At 38.1% G+C, this 6,496-nt stretch overlaps 1 long non-coding RNA gene across 1 annotated transcript in view; it reads left to right on the top strand.

Moving 5' to 3' along the window:
• Positions 1-2,156: 2,156 nt before the first annotated feature.
• The window catches only part of LOC107694383 (uncharacterized), a 7,175-nt gene continuing 2,835 nt past the window's right edge, over positions 2,157-6,496 (top strand). The window contains exons 1-2 of the long non-coding RNA XR_001634865.1: positions 2,157-2,247; positions 4,750-4,755. This is a non-coding gene — a long non-coding RNA (uncharacterized LOC107694383). The remainder of the gene's footprint in view (positions 2,248-4,749; positions 4,756-6,496) is intronic.

The following is a 6,496-nucleotide window of genomic DNA, read 5'->3' as shown; positions in this document are numbered from 1 at the left end:
CACTTTAGATTGTCCTGCATCTTCAATAAACAAGCTACAGGTAGTCCAAAATGCAGCGGCTAGAGTCCTTACCAGGTCAAGAAAACTACTTGCTACAATCAGCTACAATCTGTCACGCTCCCTAAGGTCTCTGCCATATGTACATTAACTGACAGTCACCACTGATAAGCTACCACTAAATATTGTAGAAACTTAATTTGCTGTAAAGTTGCTTTGCAATGATTTGTATCGTGAAAAGCGCTGTACAAATAAACTTGACTTGACTTGACAATAGCTACCTCACTTTTATTCACGTTTATTCTCTGCCAGTATGTCTGTTCTGTCTTCGGTCTTTGTATCACATCTTTTGGTGTGAATGCGATGTCTGAATTTTTGTTTTAATTTAGTGGTTCATCAGTAGCATAACATCCAGAAACTAAACTAAAATGTTCTATTTTTAGTTTATCACATGGAAATTTAACTAATATTTATTATTAAATATTCATCACACCCATTAGGTGTGCTGTCATGTCATTGTCTGCTATTTACCGTTCTTGTTTTATTCTTTTTTTAAAGAAATTAAACTGGATAAAATGTGCATTGCCTTTTGGATTACAGTATCACACACAATAAGCACAACATCGCTCTCTACTGCTCAAAGCAGAAAATCACATCTCTCTAAAAACAGCACAATTCACATCTGATACAGTGCACTATAGATGATGGCTGTAAAAATAATTGTCATATGTAATGGTTTAACCACTATATGACTGTATGGCTGTTTAATAGACATAGGTCATGTGTATAGCTCTAGTCTAACCCAATAAAAGAAATAGAAGAAATTTGAATGTAATCCAATAAAGAAGTTTACAATAAAGTTAAAAAAGGCAAGGGAAAAGGTAAGCTATTGTAATAATGTATTATAATTTGGGACACACTCATTTGAATTTCGAATACTATTTAAGATTGATAGCCTGAAGATTCAGGATTCAGCAACTGACTGCACTTCTTGGATAGTGGGACAAAAATATCTTCATAGACCCTATACTAAAAATGGCCTATTCAAAAGGGTGAAAAATTAATTTATTGCTATTGCCTGTTTTAATTCAAAATATTGCTTTTATTTAATGATTTTCAGTTTGACCCTTACAGTTTGACTGTCTGTGGTCCAGTTATGAGGTGTCATGCTGTCACGTGTATGTTCCCGTTGAGTTCCTGTTTTCCTTATTTGGTCCTTCCAGTTCCTTTTCACATTATTAGTATCACCTGTTCCTTGTTATTAGTTATCCCCATCACCTGTCTGCCCCTCGTTATCTACCCTATTTAGTTCTAGCTCGTTCAGTTCTCCCTTGTCTGGAATTGTATGTTGATGTCTTCTCCTCGTGCTAAGTGTGATTCCCTGTGACAAGAATAAATCCCTTGGTTTTGTACTCCTGGTCTCCTTGTTCACACTACCACTGACCATGACAGAATCCCAGACCTAAAAGTGACTATAAGTGGCACCCCTTCTACCCGTGTTTGTTTTTTGAAAAGTGTTTTTGTGTTTTCCCGTTCGTTTCTCTCCGTCCAAATGGAGGAACGAGCGATGTTAATCGCCATGGCTCAGGCGAACCCCGACCCGATTCTCTACACGAAGGTGTTCCTGCTGCTAGCCCTCGCCAGCTCCCTTGAGGGAGAAACCCTCCTGATGCTGTTCCGGATCGGGATAACCTACCATCGTCCCGCGGAGCTCCCAGACACCACCAACCTCGGCAGGAAGGGAGTCTTCCGGTGTCTGGAGAGCTTCCGATCCCGATCCGGGACCCATCTGCCGGCCGTTCCCGAGTCAAGTAAGCCGGCGGTTCCTCAGGCAAGCCCGCCGGACGTGAATGTGGCAAGCCCGCTGGACCATAATATGGCCTCCCGAGTCCCCGGCTCCGCCATGGCAACCCGAACTGCCTGCTCCGCCATGGCTTCCTGATCCGCCCTGGAGGCTCTCCTTGTCTCGGCCCAGTTCCAGTCCTGCACCAGCCTCCAGTGTGCCATGGTCCCACGCTGTCCGGGAGGGGGAGCGATCTGTCACGCGTATGTTCCCGTTGCGTTCCTGTTTTCCTTATTTGGTCCTTCCAGTTCCTTTTTTCACATTATTAGTATCACCTGTTCCTTGTTAGTTATCCCCATCACCTGTCTGCCCCTCGTTATCTACCCTATTTAGTTCTAGCTCGTTCAGTTCTCCCTTGTCTGGAATTGTATGTTGATGTCTTCTCCTCGTGCTATGTGTGATTCCCTGTGACAAGGATAAATCCCTTGGTTTCGTACTCCTGGTATCCCCGTTCCGTGCTCCTCACACTACCACCGACCATGACACATGCCGCCTTTCACTCGGGTGATGTAATAATGCAGACTAGCAGAGACACCACAGCTACACATTGGCTGTGTCTCAATGCAATTACTGTAAGCACTGTAATAAATGAGAGTATGTGCATGGTCAGAATGAACTAGCGACGGTATTAAATTATTGAGACTCAAATAGACAGTCAATAATTTAGCTCAGATTCCAGTCGGATATACATATAATCGGATTTGGACTGATAGTGTGAGCATGGGCCCACTGATATCAATAATAGGCCCCATTTTAAAGGTTTTGCTGAATGTCAACTGTAGTAAGTCAATCGTCTGTGAGCATCTGCTAAAACTTTAGACATCTTGTTTCATTGTTGTGACAAAAGACAGTGATAAGTAAGCAGAATTGAAGGTTGGCCACCACTGAATTTTTTATTTTTTTTGCAAAGTAGGTGGAAATGTATCCTGGTTCCTTGTTGAGGGTTTGCCAGCTGCTTTCCAAAAACATTATTAAACAATTTTATTATAAAATATAAAACAAGTTAAATATCAGCTTAATATGATCATTACACTTTCTTGTCATGGTTCAATGTTTCTGTAGGTTAAAGTGTCTGAGTTGTCCATAAAAGCAGGAAGTAGCTCTTCACCTACAAGCTTCATGCTCTAAATAGCTGTTCTGTCATGCACAAGATGTTTGTCCACCCAGCGGAACAAACCACGTTTCTGAAGAAAACCAACCGCAGGTTTGGTTCGGTTTGACTCAGAAACTGCACTTAAGTAAGAATAGTAATGTTCGATGCAGACACTTTGTAACTTTTTGAACGCTGTATTTCCGTGCACAGCAATTGCCTCAAACTGAATATATACAACCATTTTTTAAAACATTAGTGTTGGCTAGATTAATATACAAGAGTAATATTCTTCTACATATTTACCAGTCAGACTGTCGTGAAAAATGTCAATGTTTTCCACCATTATGAACATTAAGATGATAGATAGATAGATAGATAGATAGATAGATAGATAGATAGATAGATAGATATTCAGAACACGTTCAGAGAACATTGTTGAACTGAGCATCAACCTCTGTTGGGGGAGGATTCATCATCAGATCAACAGGTTGAGAGCTTTCAGCAGACAGCAGCAGACATTAGATCAGACTAATGTTAGAAGTTACAAAAGCATTTTTACAGTGTAATTTCTTTAAGTTTCTTTCAGTTTTCTGCTGTTATATACCAGATGAATCAATATCATGAAATTTACTTAGAATTGAGTTCTCTGTTTTAATCATAATTTTAATTTGAAATTTCCATGACTTCTGACAATAAATTTCTCTTGATCAGAAAGCCAAAACTTCAATTGAACCACTTTCAAATTCTAGGCGTCTTTTGTTTCTTTAAATATCTTTTCTCTCTATAAATTCAATTATTACCAGCAATTTCTCAAAAATATTTGTAAAAATACTTCTGCGGTTTCGAGCAGAATTAAACTTTCAAGCTACAATTACTGTGTATTTATTTTTTTTAAATAAATTACGAAAATTGGATGTTTAAACTATATAAAGATAAAGGTATTGTATCATGCTTATCTGTATTTTCATGTATCTCAACTTTCACTTTGCTTCTGTGTCTTTGCTGCTGTTCTGGATGTTATTTGGTTCATATTTAAACAATTTAATTTACAGCTGATTTCAGGCTTTAGAAACCATCAGAAGCTTTCATTTGTTCATGTTAATGTTCTTCAGGTGTGTTTGGTGCTGAAACAAATAAAATACGGATCGTGTTAGTGATGGAGGGAGATTATGTTACTTTAAACACTGATGTAACAGAAATTAATGAAAATGGCCACATACTGTGGAAATTTGGAGCCGGAAACTCTTTGATCGCTAAAATCAAAAGAAACAAACAAAACTCTACATGTGATCTTCCTGATGAGAGCTTCAGAGACAGACTAAAGCTGAACAAACAAACTGGATCTCTGACCATCACAAACATCACAACTCAACACGCTGGACATTATAAACTAGAGATAAGTGGAGCAAAACTGCTATCAAAAACATTCAATATTTCTGTTTATGGTGAGTAGAGATCATTTGTCCTGATTCACCTATTCTTATTTTACTAAGTGTTTACATGTTTAATCATTTTAGATTTTTCGATCACAGACACACTCACTCACTGTATTTACACTAAACACTCACTGACATACCTGGCAATAAAAGCTCATTCTGATTCTGAATCTGAAACACTGAACCAAAAGTAAGATTGTTGACTGGATTTACCCAGGTTTCTGTTCATTCTCTCATGTTTTCAGCTCGTCTGCCTGTTCCTGTCATCAGCAGTAACTCTTCACAATGTTCTTCATCACCATCATCATCATCATCATCATATTGTTCACTGGTGTGTTCAGTGGTGAATGTGGGTCATGTGACTCTCTCCTGGTACAAAGGAAACAGTTTATTGTCCAGCATCAGTGTGTCTGATCTCAGCATCAGTCTCTCTCTCCCATCAGCAACCAGACTCAACACAACATCAACATCACTCAACTCTGTCAACCATGTTTAGGTAAAGCAGCAGTTTTATGATATGATCTCAGTATTTTGTTGTAAATCAGACTGACACATTCACTTCTAGCTTTATTCTTACAGCACTGGATCCACATTCTCCTTCACATCAAGACTCAACTCTAATAATGCTGATCTCTGCTGCTGCTGGATCTCTGTTGATTGTTGCTGTAATTGTGATCTTCTGCATCTACAGGAAATGTAGAAGAACCGATCAAGAAGGCAAGTGTTACCTTTTACCTTATTTTAAATCTAAACATTTTAATTAATTGATAGCTCTAGAAATCTTATGTTTAAAGATTCAGCCCTCTGCTGGTGTTCAAATTAACATTTCTAGGAATGACAATGTAATTTGTTGAGCTTCAATAAAAATTAAAAAGTCATGAATATTGTTATAATTATTGCATACTCTGCTAAGATCTTTTTTTTTTTTTTATGTATGTGTGAACCATTATCATGCCAAATTCATAAATGCAATTAATTAATTTCTTGTCATTTAATAATGGCATTACAAAATGCTTAATATATGTTGTGAAAAACAGATCTATTTGTGTTTTATTTGTGCTTATTTCTACTGTTATTGTCCTTTAAACAGTTCAGACTTGTGATGAAGAAATAACTTATGCCGAGACAACGTTCTACAAAAGAAAAACACGCAAACTGGTAAGAAACTTTAACCTCTGCATTTAGCATTATTATTATTATTATTTTAGCAGTGAGTCAGATTTTAACATGTGCATTTGCATCTGTATAATGATCTGTCAAACACATTAAATCAGATCAGATATTTACAGGTCCCACTTTTTATTAGGTGTCCTTAAATTCTATGTACTAAATAATAAAATTATGAATTGTTAGGTACAGAGTACTTATTGTGTTGGTGTTGAATTGCAAAACACTTTTTCTGCTATTAAGGTGGGGTATGGGTAAAGTTAGGGACAGGTTTGGAGGTCTGGTTAGGTTTAAGGGGTAGAGTAGGGTCAACAGTCTAATTATAGATGTAACCGCAGAAATACTTATGAATGTTTTTAACAGGATGGTATTTTCAAATATAAGTACAATGTGTAAAATTACGTATGCACACAATAAGTCCATTGTATGAAACGCTTAAAGGGGTCCTATTATGCTCTTTTACAAAGTCTTGTTTTTGGGGTGTACTAGAACATGCTCTCATGCTTGGTGGTTTGAATAACGCATTATTTTTCACATAATTTACATTATTAAAATACCTTTCTCTCCAGCCTGGCGCAAACGGGTCGATTAGTTCTGCCTTTGATGAAGGTCCGCCTTCCGAAAAACAAAATGCATTGTGATTGGTTAGCTGTCCCAGTGCGTTGTGATTGGTGAACAGCTTAGATGGTGTTTCAGTACTGCCACGCCCCTTGCTCTGTCTTTCCACAAAAACTTTTGGGGGCTTTAAAATTCAAATACTTTATTTTCTATGAGTGTAGGCACACCGGCGGCGCCGTTTAGCGTCGGTCCGCGGCGCCCAGCTACGTCGTGTTATACTTGTAAGAAACTAGACATGCCGAAAATTTGACGCTGCAGCACAGCAGCTTTTCTTCTTCGTTTTCTCTGATGCACTAACTCTGCAGCAGCACTTCTTCTTCATCGTCTCGTCTGATGCACTCA

The sequence above is a fragment of the Sinocyclocheilus anshuiensis genome, unplaced genomic scaffold, assembly GCF_001515605.1.
Source record: "Sinocyclocheilus anshuiensis isolate Anshui unplaced genomic scaffold, SAMN03320099.WGS_v1.1 scaffold954, whole genome shotgun sequence".
Taxonomy (NCBI): domain Eukaryota; kingdom Metazoa; phylum Chordata; class Actinopteri; order Cypriniformes; family Cyprinidae; genus Sinocyclocheilus; species Sinocyclocheilus anshuiensis.
Note: the sequence above shows the minus strand (reverse complement) of the source record. Positions and strands in the feature narration are given on the sequence as shown.